Source organism: Pongo abelii, chromosome 22, assembly GCF_028885655.2.
Source record: "Pongo abelii isolate AG06213 chromosome 22, NHGRI_mPonAbe1-v2.0_pri, whole genome shotgun sequence".
Classification (NCBI taxonomy): domain Eukaryota; kingdom Metazoa; phylum Chordata; class Mammalia; order Primates; family Hominidae; genus Pongo; species Pongo abelii.
In genome coordinates, this window is record NC_072007.2 from 46951926 (window position 1) to 46972665 (window position 20740).

General features: G+C 46.9%; 1 long non-coding RNA gene across 1 annotated transcript in view; it reads right to left on the reverse strand.

The window, feature by feature from the left end:
* Positions 1-5289: 5289 nt before the first annotated feature.
* Positions 5290-20740, reverse strand: part of LOC134760825 (uncharacterized) — a 71985-nt gene continuing 56534 nt past the window's right edge. Inside the window, exons 2-3 of the long non-coding RNA XR_010138822.1 lie at positions 9367-15571; positions 5290-6179 (exon numbers count right to left, since the gene is read on the reverse strand). This is a non-coding gene — a long non-coding RNA (uncharacterized LOC134760825). The remainder of the gene's footprint in view (positions 6180-9366; positions 15572-20740) is intronic.

Here is a 20740-nt window from a genome sequence, read left to right on the forward strand (position 1 = left end):
TAACATCCACTGGAACCTCACAATGTGACCTTGTTTGGAATAAAACCTCTGTGGCTGTAATTAAGAGGCAGATCTTGAGATGATATCATAGCCTGGATTAGGATGGGCCCTAAATCCAATGACTGGTGTCCTCAAAGAAGTCAGAAAGGGAAAGACACAGAGAGATACAGAGAAGAAGCCACATGAAGATGGAGGCTGACACAAGTGAGGAACAGGAGGGGCCCCCAGAAGCTGGACAAGGTGAGGAAGGGTCTTCCTTGGGCCTTTGGAGGGGGTGTGGCCCTGCTGACACCTTGATTTCAGGTTCTGGCCTCCAGAACTGGGAGAGAATCCACTTCCATGGCTTTACGTTCCACAGTTGGTGGCATTTGTTGTGGTGTACCCAGGACACTGATACAACAGTCTCTAAGCACTGTGCCATGGCTCATCACTGTCCCTTCCTAAAATACTCTTCAATCTTGGCTGCTAAGGTTCTATCCCAGTTTTTCTCCCTCACTAGACTATTTATTAAGCACCTACTATGTGCTGAGTGAGCTGCAGGGCCCAGGGCTGTGGCTACAGTGACAGAAATGGTCCCTGCCCCAGGGAGTTTAGATTCTCCACTAACTGGTCTCTCCTTCTTTGCTTCCCACTCACTAAGTGTGGGTATCCCTGGTTCCACCGCTGTGGCCTCTGCCCCATGAAACTCAGAAACAGGAGTGACTCCCAAATCTTTACATCCATCCTGGCCCAGCATCTCCTCCCCTTTTCTCCTGCTCCACAGTTCCTCCTGGGCCTTCTGCCATGTCAAAGGGTGCCCTCTTCCCTCCATTCTCCTGGGGAGAGCGCCCAGACGTTGTGGACACTTTGACGCTCCCCCTGACTTGGCCATAGGAATGCCTAGTCAGGCCTGGAGGACTCCTGGCTGCCTCTGGCTGGTCTCTCATGTCCCCGACCTGTCTGCACACTGACATGCAGTAGCCACTGTCACACGCACGCTTCACATGGAAAACCCCTGATGGCCCTGGACTGACTCCAGAAGGAGCCTGACTCCTTTACAGGGAGGACACAGCTGTCTTCATGGGGGTCCCACGCACCCGGACAAGAATCCTTTGCTTCTGCCAAACTGGGCCTTTGGCTGGTCCCCGAGCACATCCTATCCCAGCATCCTCAAGTGTTCCCACTGGTTCCTCCCTTCCCAATGCCCTCAGATTTCCCTAACCCCACCCTTTCAACCACTGGCCCTGCTTAGATCTCACTTTCCTGGAAACTTTCTTTCCTTCTCTGGAACTCTTAAGGAGGCATGGAGCAGGCTCTTCCTGGCCATCTGTGCAGCACCCCACCTCCCACCTCCCTGTACCTGGAATCTGAAGACTGCAAGAGCCACCCTGTGCCACTGTGGCCATAAAACCCACCCACGTAACATGGCACCTGCCCACCCCTGGCTACACTGTAGGAATAGCCCAACAATAGGCCTCGAGGTGTGGAGAGTCCCACCGAGAAGGTGGAATCACAACCAATTTCAGCCCTTGGGGTACATTTTAGCCTCCTTCAGGTTGAACATGAATCTCCTTAAGAAACTAATGGAAGTAAGGTGATCAGCTCAGTGTGACATGGAGTAGCTGCCCCAGACGTACCCCTCCTCCGTGTTCCTGGAGGTTCTTAAGGCTCAAAGCCCTCTGACTCCAGAGTGCGTCCAACTCCAAAGCCCCCTGACGCCAGTAAGGGTCCAGGCCCCTTACTAAGGGTGCAAATGTATCCCCCCAAATTCGTATGTTGAAGTCCTAATCCTCAGGGCCTCAGAATGTGACCTTATTTGGAAATAGGGTCACTGCAGATGTAATTAGATAAAGTCACACTGGAGTAGGACGGGGCCCTAATCTAAAATGACTGATGTCCTTATAAGGGGAGAAATTTGGACATAGACACGCACAGAGGGATGTCCATGTGAGGACACGGGGAGAAGGCGGCCGTCTACAAGCAAAGGAGAGAGGCCTCAAGAGAAACCAACCCTGCCAACGCCTTGATCTTGGACTTCCAGCCTCCAGAGCTCTGAGCAAATACATTTCTGCTGTTTAAGCCACCCAGTTGGAGGCAAGGGCTACTTTGTTACAGCAGCTAACCCCCATGCCCCCATAGGGAGGACTCTCTCCCCACCAATTCCACCGATTCCTGTTCTTCAAACCAGAGGATGGGCTGGGGCGAGAGGCAGATGGAGGTGGGGAGAGGGCTGGTGGCAGCGGGGGCATGGCAGTAAGCATGAGGTGGGGAATAAGGAAGTATCACGTTGGTAGGAGGAAAGGATTCCTGAAAGGAAGGGTGGGAGATCACGTTGGAAAGGGGTTGCAGAGGGACATTGACCAAACGCTCTCAGAAATGTCCAAATCCCTCACAGTAAAGACTGGGTCTGCCCCAGCCCTTTCCCGTGGAGAACAGCTCCTCCGCTCCAGTGCAGCCCTCACTCTGCATTTCGTGAGCTGGTTGGGGGAGGCAAGTGTGGAACTCCCACTTCTCCCTTTCAATTCCTCCTTTTCTGGAACCCTTTGGGCATCTTTTTCTTTGTTCAATCAACGCCTAGGGAAAGGCCTGCCAAAGGCAGACACAGTGCTGGCAGCGGCCCATGTGTTCTGCCCTGACATGGAAACACAAGTAACAAAGGATGTCAGGACAATTTCTGGACCTCAGTGTGGTGTCCATCAAGGCAAGGGCCTTCTGGAACCTGAGGTCAGCCCTGGAGTGGCAGTTGCCCGGAAGAGCTTATTGGATGGACAGCATCTGTACAGATATCCTAGTTTTATGCTGTTCTTCAAAGGAAAAGAGACAACCTCTTCCTTTAGGAAATTATTCTTTTTACTTTTTGAGACAGAGCCTCGGTGTGTTGCCCAGGCTGGTGTTCAGTGGTACAATCTCGGCTCACTGCAACTTCTGCCTCCTGAGTTCAAGCAATACTGTCTCAGCCTCCTGAGTAGCTGGGATTACAGGTGCGCACCACCATGTCTGGCTAATTTTTGTATTTTTAGTAGAGACGGGGTTTCACCACATTGGGCAGGCTGGTCTCGAACACCTGACCTAAAGTGATCCACCCGCCTCAGCTTCCCAGAGTGATGGGATTACAGGTGTGAGCCACCACGCATGGCTGCCCTTGGGAAATTCTAACGCAAGCTTGTTCAACCCACTGCCCAGGGGCTGCACGTAGCCTAGGATGGCTTTGAATGCAGCCCAACACAAATTTGTAAACTTGCTTAAAACATTATGAGATTGTGTGTGTGTGTGTGTGTATGTGTGTGTTTTTAAGCTTATCAGCTGTCCTTAGTGTTTGAGTATTTTATGTGCAGCCCAAGACAACACTTCTTCTTCCAATGTGGCCCGGGAAAGCCAAAACATTGGCCCCTCCTACCCATTGCGGCAAAAAGCAAGCACCGTTTCCCCAAAGGGTGGGCTGGGTGGCTCATCCCGGGAGTGCTCCCCGGCCAAGACTCTGGTCGTTGTCCTGAGATCGGATATCACTTGCAGCTGAATAGGGCAGGCCAGGAGGACTGAGCCCTGGGCTCTGGGTGAGGCAGGTGACAAGGGCAGGCAGGACCAGGGTTGAAAGCAGAGTGTCCTCTGCAGAGCCTGGGTGGGAGGGGATTCCAGGCAAGCTGCAGGAGGCCTGGCCCGCTACCCTGCCATACTGCAGTGTCCTGCCCTGGGGACCCGGGAGGAGGAGAGAGGCAGGGATTGGGCGAGGCAGACAGCCAGCCGAGGAAAAGGCCATGGCAGGCAGCCATTCACAACAAGGGAGAGGGTGAATGATGGCAAGTGAGGCCGAGCCCAGGGCACCCAAGGACAGATCGGGAAGCTTCTCCATGTGGTGGTGGCTATGGAGGAAAACCCGGGGACAAGGCATCAGGGCCATGCTTTTGGAAACCAGGTATTCACACGGTCTTCTGCAATTGCCCCCATAGCTATTGAAATGCCCGAGACATGTCAGTGTCTAAACATCTCTCAGACCACCGTTTCCACCTGGATGTACAACAGCCATCCTTTGAGAGCAGTGTGGTTCAGAAGCCACACCCTTAGTGCCTACATATTCAGGTTGGAGAACAGGTCTGCAGCCAGCCCTCAGCAGACACAGGGCCAGCTTGGAGGGTAGGCTGGCCAAAGAACTGAGAAGGCTTATTTGGTCTCCATCACAGTTCTTGGGGAAGATGGAAAAAAGCGGGGTGGTTGAGCACCTGACATTCAAAATTGACCTACGTTGAGTGTTTGAGTTGCGAAAACCCATTAACAAGAAGGCGAATGTTTGGCTTTTTGCTGCCACAGATAAGGGCAGCTTAGGAGAGTTGCACTTTTTATCATATCCTGGAATAAAAATAACCTATCTGTCTATATCATAGACAGACCAGTTTGGGGTTTTATCCTTTAGTGATTTTTTTTTTTTTTTGAGACAGAGTCTCACTCCATCACCTGGGCTGGAGTATTGTGGTATAATCATGGCTCCCTGCAGCCTCAACCTCCCAGGCTCAGGTGATTCCTCCACCTCAGCCGCCCATGTAGTGGGGACTACAGGTGCATGCCACCATGCCTGGCTAATTTCTGTATTTTTTGTAGATATGGGGTTTTACCATATTGCCCAGGCTGGTCTTGAACTCCTGGCCTCAAGCAATCTGCCCATCGTGGCCTCCCAAAGTGCTGAGATTACAGGAGTGAACCACCTGGCCTGTCCCTCCTTTGATGATCTGGATTAACCTGCCAACAGTCTGTCTTTTCCTATAAGTCTGAAAAAAGCCACATCCTAATCCTGAAAGGGAGATCAGATCTGAAGGACTTGTGGGTGGTTTTTCCAATGCCGCCTTCTTCCCTCACCCTCTTCCCACCATTCCAGGTGGGAAACGTGCTGGCAGGGTGAATTCTCTGGATTATAAACTCCGTGCCCTCACAACTCTGAAGACTCAGTAGCCAGCACTAACATCGGTGAGGGGTGAAGAGCTGCTAACTGATGCTTATTATGTCTGAGCGCCAGGAACTTACAAGAAAAATGGCCCCTGCTGCTTCCGGAACTGATGGTTCAAAGAAGCCAGCAGCCAGGCTGACAGCAGTCCTGCCAAACCTTCTCTCAGATGCAGGCTGTCCCTAAATGACAACAGGCTCCTGGAGGATCTGGGATGCCAGGATGACTGAATGCTCCTGTCCTCTGTCAAACCATCCAGCAAAGGGGCCGAGGGCTGCTTTCCTCACCCAGTAATGCAGGCAAAATGCTGCATGAGCTGGACAGAATCCATGAGGGTGTTCTGATTGGAACTATCTGAATAATAACTGCTCCGGGACTGTGGGTTGTTTGATATTTTTTTTCCTAAGAAGGGTAGGGGAAAACATGTAGGGACCTGATGTCTTGGTCTCAAAAGATAAACCCATTGTGGGGCCTGTGAAAGAAGAATGACATCCTTATCTCAGGCTGTTCTTGGACTCTTCATCACAGGGTGTCTGAACCTGTGTGGATAAAATGTTCTGGAATAATGGGACTGCTCTTTCCTTCCCCACCCTCATCCAACTGTGAAACAAGTTGTCATCTCAGAAGTGCCACAGAAGGGGGTGGCCTCCTGATCCACTTCCCAACTGACTTCACAGCCTCCAAGTCCTGGCTGAAGATTCCAGGTGGTAACTGCAGGGGCTGGACAGGAATGGTGCAGGTCTGAGCATGTGCACACCGATGGCTGTGAGCGATGGGGGACCCTGGCCATGCAGAAGAGGCACCTGCTGCCACCACACCCTGTGGGGAAGTGGGTGTGGGGAGGAAGAAAAGGGAAACATCCTTCTTGGTGGCAACTTCATAGCACCAGTCCCAGGACAAGTGGAGATGGCCACTACACAGTCTCCAAGTGACAGGAGCAGAGTCTGGCCACACGAGTCCCATCAGGAGAATGTGGCCCCGCAGGGCCTTGGCCCATCCACTCTTACCCCAGACCTCCTGGGAACTGCACAGGGCCAATCTTACATCAACCTGTAAAGACCCCTTGGCCACTTCCTGGAAAGGAGGACTGGGACAAGTCACCGAATATCTCTTGACTTCACCTTCTCTTGCACAACAGGAAACATCAGAGCCACTTTTGTTATTGTAAACAACGAATGCACGGAGCATGTAAGGGTCCTTCCTAGAGTAGGATAAATGGGAGACTTCCTTCTTCAGAGGCTTCACTGTTTCTTAAAGCTGAGTCCTCCTGGCTCAAAGAGAGCAAAGATAAAGGAATTAGGAGCAGCCTCTCTCAAGCCAAAACTTACCCTTTTGCATTGATTGCTTCTGTAACAAATTCAAGTATCCCTATTGGCAAATAGATATTTTGGGCAGACTAGAGCAAAGATAACCAACAATGCAAGACTGTACATTTTAAATTGCTTCAAATGTTAAAGCTACCAGCCCAAGACCACCAGGAACACACTTGTCAAGCACAGTGAGTTGCATTAGCTTGCAAGGGAGCACACACCGGGGAACTATAGGACTTCTCAAATAAGGACAGTCAGGAAGGGTATCGTTATGGGGACTAGCAGGGGTTGTGGGGTCATTCTTGGGAGGACTGGTCAACTTGTAAACAAGGTGAGTTGCTGGGACAGCATCTTTCCTTTAGAATACATGCAGTACACTTGAGCCTGTGCGGTTACTGTGAGATCAGCGTGCCCATAGTCTTCTTGAGAACATAGCCATTTGAATGAGGGTGAAGTTAGTTCAGGCTGCTTTAACAAAATGCTATAAATTGGGTGGTTTATAAATGACAGAAATTTATTTCTCGAGCCCAGGGTGGGTGGATCACTTGAGGTCAGGAGCTCGAGACCAGCCTGGCCAACACAGTGAAACCCTGTCTCTACTAAAAATACAAAAATTAGCTGGGTGTGGTGGCGGGCACCTATCATCCTAGCTACTCAGGATGCTGAAGCAGGAGAATCACTTGAACCGGGGAAATGGAGGTTGCAGTGAGCCAAGATCATGTTACTGCACTCCAGCCTCAGTGACAGAGCAAGACTCTGTCTCAAAAAAAAAAAAAAAAAAGAAAAAAAAGAAATGTATTTCTCATAGTTCTAGAGACTGGGAAGTCCAAAATCAAGGCATAGGCAGATGCCATGTCTGGTGAGGTCCTGATTTCTGGTTCATAGATGATGCTTTCTTTCTGTGTCCTCACATGGTAGAAGAGGCTGCCTTGCTCTAGGGGTAGAGAGGGAACAGGTGACTTTTAAAAGGGCGCCAATCCCATTCACGAGGACTTCCCCCCAAAACGCCCCCCACCATGACTTAATCACCTTCCAAAGACCCAACCTCCCAATACCATCACCTTTGGGGTTAGGATTTTAACATATGCAGTTTGGAAAAACACAAACATTCAGACCCTAACAATGAGCTTAGATAGTTTGTCTTGAATGTCATGGTTTGGTACAGTTTATTGTTTGAGAGTTTTATTGCTTGGGAGTTTTTATACCACAGTTTTGCAAGCTGAGGCTTCTGTTTCAATTGTTTCCTTTTGCAGCCTAGACGACAGTAGGTTCATTTTAACTTTATTACACCTGATTTTCAAACTATTGCATATTAAAATTATAGGGCCTTTTCCTGACTTATCAACTTTAGAACACAATCTATTAACTTATAGCTATGAAAGATGGGTGATTTGCTTATCTATAATACTATCCACCCAGCACCTCCAACTTCACCCAATTTTTGTTTTATTTTAGTTTTTTTTTTTTTTTTTTTGAGATGGAGTCTCACTCTGTTGCCCAGGCTGGAGTGCAGTGGTGCAATCTCGGCTCACTGCAAACTCCACCTCCCGGGTTCATGCCATTCATGCCAGCCTCCCCAGCAGCTGGGACTACAGGCACACGCTGCCACACCCATATAATTTTTTGCATTTTTAGTGGAGATGGGGTTTTGCGGTGTTAGCCAGGCTGGTCTTGAACTCCTGGCCTCAAGCAACCTGCCTGTCTCGGCCTGCCAAAATGCTGGGGTTACAGGTGTGACCCACCACACCTGGCCTGGTTTTTGTTCTTCTAAAGATTATAAATCTAAACCAGTGGTTCTTAGCCAGGGGCAATCTCCCTCTCCTCAGGGGGCATTTGGCAATGCCAGGAGACATAGTTTGGTTGTCACAACCTGGGGAGTGCTATTGCCATCTAGTGAGTCCAGGCTGGCAATGTTGCTGAACATCCCACAATGCACAGGACAGCTCCCACAACAGAGAGCTATCCAGCCCAAATCTCAATAGTGCCAAGGTTGAGAAGCCCTTCTTTAAACAATATATTAAAATATCTTGACCCACTAACTATAGATAACATCTGACTTTGGATCTATAATGAAGGACATGACCCCTCTACTTCATTCCAAATCTTTCCTCTCTTTCCTCTCAACCTAGTCAAGGTTTGAACATCTACATTCTACTTAGTAACAATAACTAAGAGTTTGGCCTCAAGGTTGGTTCTAAAAACTGAAACCCAATAAACAGTGTTCATAATACTATGATTATGCAAATATTGGTGTCTGTGAACCATGTGGTGACACTCAATCCACCAAGAAAGAAATTTGATTTTTTGCCACCAACTTGGGACCCTCAAAGGAGATTGAACACAAGTGTTAAGGTCAACTGGATTCTCTTTTCTTACACTTCATGAGTAGTTCACATCATACCCTATTATATTTGGCTTCACATTTAAACTATGACATCTTTGCAGTTTCTTTATTTTGGTCATGCTTTAACTGTTGTCTTAAATGTTTGTTCACAAAGGAAGCAGATCGCTTCACCTCATCATACGATCATGTAGCTTCTTAATCATGCTGCTTGTTAAGAGAATCTGCTTTCTTTGTAAAGCTGTACTTCCTGAAAGCTGCTTTTGTTCTAATTTGGAATATTTGCTTTCTAGTTCTGCTGTGTGGCTCTCATCTTTCCTGCAGCTAAGTTCCCTTGTTCCTGCAGCCAACTTCCTTTTGTTGGATCCTTTCTATCTCCAAGAGGTCATGGTGGGCAAGTGCTAGGCTCTGGAGCTACGCGCTCAGGTGCAACTTCTGGGGCCACCACAGAGTAGCTGCACAACTCTGAACAAGTTATCTGATCTTTCCATATCTGTTTCCTTGTATATAAAATGGGATTGTGATGATAAAAATAGTAACCCAGCTCATAGGGTAGTTGTGAGGATGACGTTAGTTAATGTATATAAAGTGCTTAAAAACAGTGCCTGGCTTTTAGTAAGCCCTCAGTAAGTGCTAGCTATTGTGGTCGTTATTTTGCTGGAGCATATTCTTAAGTAATCTTTTCAGACAGAGTACCAGGAAGGTAAAACTTTTAGTCTTTTTATGCATGAACTGCCATTATTTTGTCTTCTCAATTGATTGACAGATTGCTAGACATAAAGATCCATGGTTAAATCACTTACCTTCAGAACTTTGAAGGCATTATCCCACTGTTTTCTAGCATCCAGTGTTACTGATGAAGAATCCAGTGCAAATCTGATATTCATCCCTTCGTAGGTGTTGGTTTTTTGTATTTGTGAGTTTTTAGGATCTTCTCTTTATGAGGTCTGGTGTTCCAAAATCTCACAAAATTGTGCTGAGGTGTGAAACTTCACCCGTTATACTTGTCCAGCATTTGGTGAACACTTTCTAGCTGATCCTTGTGTTTCTCTTCAGCTCTGGTACATTTTTAAAACTCTGGTAATTTCAAATCGATTATTTTTTTCTGAATATTTTCTCCTTTCAATTTTCCTCTTTTGTATTTGTGGGATTGCCATCTGATAAAACGCTGTACTTACTGAATTGGTCCTCCATGTCATCTACATTTTCTTTCTTATTTTCCAACTTTTTATTCTGGAAGATTTTGTTTACTTATCTTCCAAGCTTTTTATTAGAAGTTTTATTCTGGTAATAAAGTTTTTAATTTTCAAGAACTTTCTTATTCTCTAAGTGCTCTTTTTTTCAGAGAAACCATTCACATTTTATGAATGTAATATCTTCTAAATTTTTTCTAAGAAACTTATTAGAGGTTCAGATAGGAATTTTGTTTTAAGTTCTTACATGTTGCTTAATTAATCTGTGCTTTCCCTGGCATCAATTATTCTATTTATCCTCTTGGTCCTCTTATTTGGGGCCCTTTTTCCTTTAATGTATGGTGATCTTTGGTTGCTATTTGTATATGCACCAGTGACAGGACTGGTTAATACAGGTACTGTTACTGTGTAAGTCTGACCAACTGCTTGGATCAGCTAATTGGGAATTGTGAACCATTTGTTCTCTAGCATTTCATCTTCTCCCCACGTAGACCACTTGCTCTTCTCTACTGGATTATTTCATGGGCAATGAGCCCATCCAACAGCTCCAGCAAGTCCATACCTACAGTGTGAGCCAGCTCAAGATATCTCTTCGAGGGCTTCATCAACACTGGGGCAAATCTCCAAAGATACCCCCTAGGTGCCAGGTTATCACATTTCCTGAATGCCCAGTAGATACCTGATCCCTGTTCAAAGTGTGTACCAGCATTTTCTAGGCGAGGGTTAGAAGCCCTGAGATTAAAACACCCAAGTAGCCCAGAGTAGCCTGTACAGTCTGCTGGTGCCTACATGCATAATCTTTCTAGATGTGCTGCAACCCAACTGACCAGGCAGTGGGGTCCATTTGAAACAATGGGTGCTGATAAACCATTGTGGCAATGCCCACAGTTACCAAGGCAGATGTTGGATCTTGAGACTTAAGGCACTGTCATGGAAATTAACAATACGCCATAGTCCTCAATTCATGTCTGAAGCATTAATGCTATTTTCATTTATTTCTGTCTTTCATATACAATGGGATCTTAACAAATTGAGGCCTAGAGATGGACAGAAAGACTCCGAGGAACCAGAAAGCTATTTCTTGCAGCCACCACGTTGCTGTGATTAACAAAAATAGTTGGATGCATTTTCCACTCAAAAGTGGCTACAGAGGAACTGAGTGTGAGTTGTTCACTATCAACTAACAGCACCGTTAGAATTATGTTAAAGCTGAGCTAAAAGAAGCAAGAGAAAGGATGCTGCTCAAGAAGAATCTTCTAGTGAAAGAGTGAAAACTCTATTGGTTTCAATGGTAGTGGTGAATCAAGGACTTTTTTTTTTTTTTTGAGATGGAGTCTCTGTCGCCCAGGTTGGAGTGCAATGGTGTGATCTTGGGGCTCACTGCAACCTCCACCTCCTGGGTTCAAGCAATTCTCCTGCCTTAGCCTCCTGAGTAGCTGGGATTACAGGCGCCCGCCACCACACCTAGCTAATTTTTTGTATTTTTAGTAAAGACGGGGTTTCACCATGTTGGCCAGGCTGGTCTCGAACTCCTGACCTCAGGTGATCCACCCGCCTCAGCCTCTCAAAGTGCTGGGATTATAGCCCTGAGCCACCGTGATTGGCCCAAGAACATTTTAAATTCTGTGCAACCAAGAAATTCAAAACTGATCTACATGGCCTGCCCAGGTTGACCAGTTATCCAGCTAAACTAGTAACCACCAGAGACTGAGCCTGGAGTGGGGGCTCTATCTGTGCCTTGCTTAGTTCTTCATTTTGATTAAAAATACAAATGCCTGTATTCTACCCCAACCCGTTTATTGACTAATTCATCGGATCCATTTGACCACTATTGATATGTTTTCTCACTCATTAAAAAAAAATAGTTTCAATGTAATTATTCTGAGTTAAATACATTTGCCTCTTTTTATCCTAAAAATTGGAAATTGAAGAATCCTTTTGTTGCCCTTAATAAGCTACTGTAGTAGCTTCCTAGGGCTGCAGTTACAAAGTATTGCAAACTGGCTGGCTTGAAATAACAGAAACTATTCTCTCACGGTTCTCGAGGCAGACATCCAAAATGAAGGTGTTGGCAGGATTGGTTCCCTCTTGGAGACTCAAAGGAAGAATTGGTTCCATGCCTCTCTTCTATCTTCTAATGCTTGCTCTTGGTTTGCAACTGCGTAACCCCAGTCTCCATCCCTGTTGTCACATGGCTGTTATCCCTCCGCGTGTCTGTGCCTTTACATGGTGTCCTCCTCTGTATGTGTGTCTCTGTATCTATTTTCCTCTTCTTATAACTTCCATCTTAGTTACATCTGCAAAGACTCCGTTTCCAAATAAGGTCACATTCACAAGTACCAGGAGTCCAGACTTGAACAAATCTCTTGCAGGGACACAGCTCAACCCCCAATGCACAGTGTGCCTGTCAACTTCCATACACACTGGTTTGGTTCTATCCCAGGAAGTGGAGAGCCAGGGCTGAGAGACCAAAAATCCTAGATCCTGGTCCCAAGTTCTCAGCCCATGACTACACATTACTGTTTCTAACAATGATATCAAAGGATCCTAAAGATTGGTTATATTGAAATACACCAAAGACAAACCTCTAACTCTGAGGCCCAGAGAGCCCCAGGAATCTAAGCTCTCAGTCTTGGACCCAACAGCAAGCCCTCTCTCAACTACTCTGATGGTCTCCTGGCCCCGACATCAGCATGTGTAGCCTCCTGCTGCCTGCCTGCAGAGCCGTCCCTGCACAATGCACTCTTCTAAGCATCTCATAGAGGACAGGATGTGGCTTTGCATGGTAAGTTGGAAATGATCAAGAAAATATATATTTACCAAAATCTGAGCTGAAATTAGGATATCCGGATGCTGAGTGTTAATGAGCAGCGTGTCGGTGTTTAACAACCGGGGCCACAGGCCATCGGTTTCACAGGACTCATTTGAATAATGCTTCCAACTGTACAGACAGTGCAGGGAAAGCAGTACACGGATTGGCTTATCAGGAAACACATAAAGGAAATGAGGAGGGGAAAAAACCCCATGGGATCCTGCAGGCTAAAAAAAAAAATGCTAAAAGGAAAAATAAATGTACATGTGTACCTCTTAAGTCTCACAAATCTGCAGGGATTTGTAAATCAGGAAAACCCTGAAGTGAAACACAAATCAAAAAGGGACCAAGGGCCATAATCCACATTCCTAAATTAGTTGTCTTTTCCGGTAATGAAAAAAGAATCAGACTGTAAGTATACAATATCTCTCCCGGTCATTGCCGCTTCTTTCATTGCTTTCTTAAAATATTACAAAGCAAACAAATCCTGCATTCTAATCCATTATAAACCAGTTCCATATCTAATCAACTTGAAGCCAAAGCCATCTGAGCAGTGCAAACAGTTTTAAAAAAAGTCGTTCTAAGATAAGCAAAACAGGAAATTGGAGGTTGACGATGATGAAACTGATATCCAAATGGTAATCTGAGCAGTAAAGTCACTAAACCCTTCCTGCACCATAAACAGAGTTTCTTGGGATGTGTTTCATTCGCTTCCCTGGCGATTTGGCAGTAGGTTGCACCAGTTAGTACAAATCATCATCTTTCTCTTCCTTACCCCATGTCGGCAGACCGCGGCCAGGATGCGGGATCCCAGGGCGCCAGGCGCTCCCATCTGCTCTGCTGAACAATGTGTGGTCTACCCTTTATCCAAGCTGCAGAGGGGAAGGGCAGATGGAGCCACCTTGCCTTCTAAGTGCCTGCAGCAAAAGCACATCTGTCCTCCAGGGCAGGTTCTCGACCCCAGCACTATTCACATTTTTAGCTGGATCACTTTTCGTCATGGGAGGCTGTCTTGTTCATGGTGGGTTGTTTAGCCGCACCCCTAGCTTCTACCCACTAGATGCCAGTAGCACCCCTCCCAGTGTGACCATCAAAAAATGTCTCTGAACATTGTCAAATGTCCCTGGGAGTGGGAGGCAAAATCACCCCCTGTTGAGAACCACTTAAAAAGAACTTTTGCTGGGAAGAGCTCAGAGCATGCATTTAGTCAGTGTTCTCGCATTAGCCTTTCCCAAGGGAATTAGTTACTCACTGAATGTCACCTTCTCCACGAGACTTCCCCTGAGCACCCTATTTATGCTCACTCACTATTTTCATTATTTATCATGTTAACTGTTTAATATTCTGCCTCCCCTGTTATACTACATGTAGTTCCAGGCACAGAGTAAATGTTCAAAAACATTTGTTGGCCAGGCAAGGTGGCTCATGCCTATAATCCCAACAATTTGAGAGGCTGAGGTGGGGGGATCACTTGAGGCCATAAGTTAGAGACTAGCCTGGCCAACATAGTAAGATCCTGTCTCTACTGAAAGAAAAAAGAAAAAAATAGCCAAGCACAGGGGCATGTGCCTGTAGTCCTAGCTACTTGAGAGGCTGAGGCAGGAGGATTGCGTGAGCCCAGGAGTTAGAGGCTGCAGTGAGCTGTGATCATGCCATTGCGCTGTAGCCTAGGCAACAGAGCAGGACCCTATCTTTAAAAAAAAATTAAAATAAATTTTAAAACATTTATTTATTTGACAAATAAATGGAAAGAAACCAAACTTCACACAGTATAAACAAAGAAGAAATGAATTGCCCAGCTAACTAGGGTGATGTGGTGAGGAGGACCCAGGGCTCCTGGACTCAGTGCCACAGCCACGGTGCCAACAATGAATTCAATGACACCCACTTGTCAGGGCTGTTGGGGGTTAAATAGGGTCATGGGTGTATGTGCCTGACACGCAGCGCATGTGTGGGTGCTCTGGCCTGCCCCGCCCTCCCTGCCTCTTTTCTGATGCAGCATCCTCAGCTCTTCCCCAGGGCGCTCCCTGCCTGTAGACTCCTGGGGCCCAGGCCAGACCCTGCCTGCAGATGATCTGAGGACCTGTGTCTTTAGCAGCCCCTTCCTGTTTGGTCTGAGGCCTGGGTCCATGGTGGCAGACCACCTGCCAGACCAACCCCTTGGCTGCCTGGCCTGTGAACTCCAGCCACCCCACCTCTGGCCAGCACCCTGGGCCCATGCACAGTTCGACCTGGGCGAAGCTCTGTCTGCCACCTGGGACCCCCAAAGGTGCCACCTTGCCTGAGCCAGGCACTCTCTGCTCTCCTAAAGTCACTCAATCTTAGGAAATGTCTGTTGTCCAATCTGGCACACTCCATGCTGTGGGTGCTCACACTTCTTAGATGCAGTGCTCCACTGGGTGTGCTCTGTTCTTGGGGTAAAGCTAAGTCCTTGTGGCTTTAGACAAGAGAAGTTTCTTTCTGTCTTACAGAGAGTTCCAAGTAGTGAGGGCTGCTCAGCTCCACACAGTCACTCAGAAGCCCAAGTCCCTTTCCCGTGTCGCTCCCCCATCCCCATGGCTTTCTTGTTGTCTACATGACTGAATTCAGTTGCCTTCCCCTGCTTCCAGCCAGGGGAAGGGGAAAGAGTATGGAGGAGACGAGACCTACACAGAGACATGAGTCCCAGATCCAGAAACGGCACTTCCTTACATTCCCATGGGCAGGAATCCAGTCCCATGGCCACACCTCTCTGCAAGAGAGGCCGCGAGGTGCAGGCAGAAGGGAGGGCAGGCAGAGGGGAGATGTGGGGTCCCTTCCCCACTCTTCTCCAGCAATTATTTCCTGAGTGTTTTGCTGACTGCAGTCACCTCCACTCCAGTGAGCTCCTTAATCCAGCAGAGAAGACACACACCCAGAGCACGGTCGAAGAGGACACAGAGGAGTGGGTAGCTGGCTTGGCTGTTGCACTTGAAGACAGGATCCCAACCAGGAGCAGATAGGAGGCGGCATTCGCGCTGGCGTCTATCTAAGACAAGGGGAGGAAGGACAGGGTGAGGATTTTGCCTGGTCTTAAATCCATACGCCCTTGAGATTTTTTCAATCCTTAGGAAAATGAGTGAAACAGACCTGGGCCATTTGGCCATTAAAGATTTTGGACAATCTCTGCAAGAGTTAGAGGCACCATGTGCCCCAGATCATCGCCCTTCTCCAAAACGGTCCCTTGGTTTGCTTGGTTATTTTTGTAGAGACAGGGTCTCTAGAATGCCCACACTGGACTTGAACTCCTGGGATTAAGCAATCCTCCTAAGCAGCTGAGACAACAGGCACATGCCACCTGGCTTGCTGACCTCCATTTCTGTTTCCAGGAGAGATTTTTTTTGTTTTTTGTTTCCAGACAGGGTCTCGTTTTGTCACCCAGGCTGGAGTGCAGTGGCACGATCATGGCTCACTGCAACCTCAACCTCCTGGGCTCAAACAATCCTCCCATTTCAGCCTCTGGAGTAGCTGGGACCACAGGCACGTGCCACCACCATGCCCAGCTAATTTTTTTATTTTTAATTTTTGTAGAGATGGGGGTCTCACTATGTTGGCCAGGCTAGTCTCAAACTTCCGGTCTCAAGTGACTCTCCACCTTGGCCTCCCAAAGTGCTGGGATTATAGGTGTGAGCCACCACACCCGGCTGGGAGAGACTTCTTGATTGGCAGAAGGCAAATTTCATTAATTCAAAGACAAAGCCATTTTCAATGAGTTGCCAGAAAAATAAAAGTTGATTTAAATGTTCCATGACTAAGTACTGAGTCATCATTTGCCATCATTATTATTTTATTATTTCTTACTTGTGAGAAATTATTTTATTAATATTTTTATTTACCTTTATTATTTCTCAGCTGGAGAAACCCTAGAGAAGGGTGCTGGTCATGCAGCCACATGGCTACCGTGTCCTCAGCAGGCCTGGTTCCTTCCCCCCAGGACCGCGGAGGCACAGCCGCCCCTCAGGGGCATAGCATACGGTGCGGTGCGGCCCCTCTTTTCCTGTGCTGAGATTTTTTTGTCTTGTCACCCCCCCCAACTCCCATGCGGCCTCCCCTTCCCAAGACCCCTGGCTTCACCACGGACTTAGCCACCAGCTCCACATCATTTGCCCAGCCTGCAACCTCCCAGAGGTGCTTCCCCACCTCCCAAGACAGCAGGTAGGTGCCAACTGCTAATTTTCTTCCAGTGGCCCACCCTTACAACTCATCCATTGCACTCCAAAAGATTGTTTTTTGAAGGACATTTTATTTTTTTTAATTTTATTTTTTCCATAAGTTATTGGGGTATGGGTGGTATTTGGTTACATGAGTAAGTTCTTTAGTGGAGATTTGTGAACTCTTGCTGCACCCATCACCCAAGCAGTATACACTGCGCCATATTTGTTGTCTTTTATTCCTCACCCCCCCTCCCACTCTTCCCCCCAAGTCCCCAAAGTCCATTGTATCATTCTTATGGCTTTGTGTCCTCATAGCTTAGGTCCCACATATCAGTGAGAACATACAACGTTTGGTTTTCCATTCCTGAGTTAATTCACTTGGAATAATATTCTCCAGTCTCATCCAGGTCATTGCAAATGCTGCTCATTCATTCCTTTTTATGGCTGAGTAGTATTCCATCATATATATATATATATATATATATATATATATATATCACAGTTTCTTTATCCACTTGTTGATTGATGGGCATTTGGGTTGGTTCCACGATTTTGCAATTGTGAATTGTGCTGCTATAAACCTGCGTGTGCGAGTATCTTTTTCATGTAATGACTTCTTTTCCTCTGGGTAGATACCCAGCAGTGGGATTGCTGGATCGAATGGTAGTTCTACTTTTAGTTCTTTAAGGAATCTCCACACTGTTTTCCATAGTGGCTGTGCTAGTTTACATTCCCAGCAGCAGTGTAGAAGTGTTCCCTGATAGTAAAAGGATATTTTAAATATAAAAGAAATGCAAGGTGTTGTGGTGGTTAATTCTAGGTGTCAACTTGGCTAGGCCATGCTGCCCAGCTGTCTGGTCAGACATCAGTATAGATGTTGCTGTGAAGGTATTTTTTAGATGAAATTAACATGTAAATCATTGGATGTTGACTAAAGCCAAGTACCATCACATGTGTGGGCCTCATCCAATCAGTTGAAGGCCCTATAAGGAAACTGGAGTCCCCTGAAAAAGAAGGAATTCTGTCTCCTGAAAGCCTTCAGACTCAGGCTGCAATCAACTCTTCCCTGGGTCTCTAGCCTGTTGGTCTGTTCTGCAGATTTCAAACTTACCAGTCTCGGCCAGGCGCAGTGGTTCAAACCTATAATCCCAGCACTTTGGGAAGCTGAGGCGGGCAGATCACCAGACGTCAGAAATTTGAGACCAGCCTGGCCAACATGGCGAAACCCTGTCTCTACTAAAAATACAAAAATTAGCGATGCATGGTGGCAGGCGCCTATAATCCTAGCTACTCGGGAGGCTGAGGCAGGAGAATCACTTGAACCTGGGAGGCAGAGGTTGCAGTGAGCCGAGATTGTGCCACTGCACTCCAGTCTGGGTGACAAGAGCGAAACTCCATCACAAGCAAACAAACAAACAAACAAACAAAAATCTTGCCAGTCTCCATGATCCCGTGGGCTAATTCCTGAAAATCTGTGTGTGTGTGTGTGTGTGTGTAATATCTCTTTGTGTGTGTGTATATATATATATATATATAGAGAGAGAGAGAGAGAGAGAGACAGATCATATACATATATATACGCGTATATGATATACATTCTATTAGTTCTATTTCTCTGGAGAACCCTGGCCAATAAATCAGTGCTACTCATTGATCAATGTTTCCTTGTCCTGTATGTTTTAAGGTGTCTTCATTTTCTTCTTATGATCCTGAGTTGGCCACCAACAAACAAAAGTATTCTCCTCCTGAGTGGCACACTAGATATTGTTCTCCTAAAAATTCAGTCGAGATTCCAATATTGGGTCAACCCCACAAAAACACTCATGTTCTAGTTCAGTCAGAATAACAAATGAAACAGTTCCCAACTTACCCAACTTCGATTGTCTGACCGAACTCAGGGTCACATGATATTTATATCTGAGTGCCCCCCAAATACACAACTGAATAAACATGGTCAATTCACTTCAAAAAATTCTCATTTGGCCACAATCCTGCAGCTGTCTGTGAACTCTGCCCCACCTGAAACACACTTTGGTGCTACAAAGAGCATTCTCCTCCCCGGACACCATATCCTGGGAAGCAAGAAATTGTTTGGAGATGCTCCCAGCTGGCCACCCAGTCTCTGTCCTCAGGGATCCAGAAAGCTCTGGAGGCTGCCTGGCTCTCGGCTCTGACCTGGAGCAGAATTGGGAAGTAAGTGGAGGTGGGCTTTTTCTAACCATGGGCTCTGGGAATCAGCCTTTTCCAGCTCCTGTGGAGTCACCCATGAGATTTCCATTAGGAACACCTTTTTGTTTCCCTTGGGACTACTTGTTGTTGGTTTATTTATTTCCTTTCTTTTCATTTTCCATTTTTGTTTTGACATTGCAAAGAATGGGCCATGTGGCAGGGACACCTCTGCTTTGAGGCCAGCATGGGCTCCTTACACCCCCAAGTGGGCTACAGAGCCTGGCTGGACCGAATCCCATCAGCAGGTTCTTTTACTTCTTCCAAGATGGTAGCACTTCCTGCCTGGCAGGCACTGCTGCTAGTCAGGTTGAGAATGTCCACATCTCACCATCCCCACATGTGTGCAGACATGAAATGCCTACGTGGCAAATATCAGGCCTGGCAGAACCAGGCAAATATTCACACAGTCAGGCGAGGAGTAGCATTCATTCTTTCTGTCAGCATTTACAAAGCACCTACTAAGTGCCAGGGCTTGTGCTAAGTGCCAAGCAAAACCAAACAGGGCTACTGCCCTCCTTGTGGGAGGCAGGCACGAATCCTATTTATTTTGGGTCTCAGAGCCCTGGTCCCAGAGCAGAGATTCCATAAACATTTTAAATTGTGTGTGTGAGTGAGAACAGGAGAGAAGGAGAATGCATGGGAGGGTTTGCACCTGACATGCCCACACTAAAAAGCGGACCTCCACCTTTAGTTCCTCCCTAATGGAGAGCCATCACCAACACTCCATTAGGGAGAAAAAAACAACTCGTTTTTCTCTTGAGAGTCGGTACAGTACTGGTTTTCAATGTTTCAAACCTATGAACAAATACCCCCATGTGTAAAGTCCCATTTCACTGAAGAATCGTCTGTGTTGATCTCCAACACACATTTATGTTTCTTGGTTGGAAAGGAAGAAAAACACTAAACGAACTTTAGTGACCATTTCTTTAAACCTGAGAGGATGGGGAAGCTCAGGTTTCAGACTTTATCAGCAGGGGATGCGGTTCCACACTTGGGTGTCATGTGATAGCATTCACAGAGCGCGGGAAATACTTCCGCCCGTCAGCCGGGACAGTGGGACTGAAGGTAGCTGGGGGAGAAGGAGGGGTATGAAGGAAATTTCAAGGAAGACATTGAAAAGTTGAGTAAAATCCTTCATTGTCAAAATGAGATCAAATTAACAACGGTCTCAAAAGCTGTCCAAAGTGAGGGACCCTCCTTCCCAATCAGAGAGTTTCTGTTTAAGGAAGTCCACATCAGCAAGAGTTCCCTAAACAGTGTGTTTTAGGAGCACACCCCAAGAACACTCACTGAATTCCCGTTTGCCTAACCTTCTAGAAGCCTTGCCCCAGTTTTATCCCTCTCCTTACTGTTTGCTTAACCCTGTGGGCCAAAGCTCCACTATAGCCATGGATGACTCACAAGCTCAAAATGCCTTCGTCCTAAGCTTCACTAGCCGCACGATTTTATAATTGTTCCCAACACGCTCTGTGTGCTGCTGCAGGCATCTCTGGGAAATCTTTCTCTGCCCCGTTGCAGTTCCAGTTGCAGGTAGAAGACAGGATGCAGCTGTTGAATCCCTTCCCACCTTTTGCTGTGTACATAAAATACATAGTGGCAGGGCAATAGGACTTCCAGGGCAAGGAAGACCAAGGTGACAGAGTCCAAGCAACTTTGTAAAAAACAAAACAAAAAGCCCACACACTCTGCCAGGTGTGGTGGCTCACACCTACAATCCCAGCACTTTGGGAGGCTGAGGTGGGTGGATCACTTGAGGTCAGGAGTTTGAGAC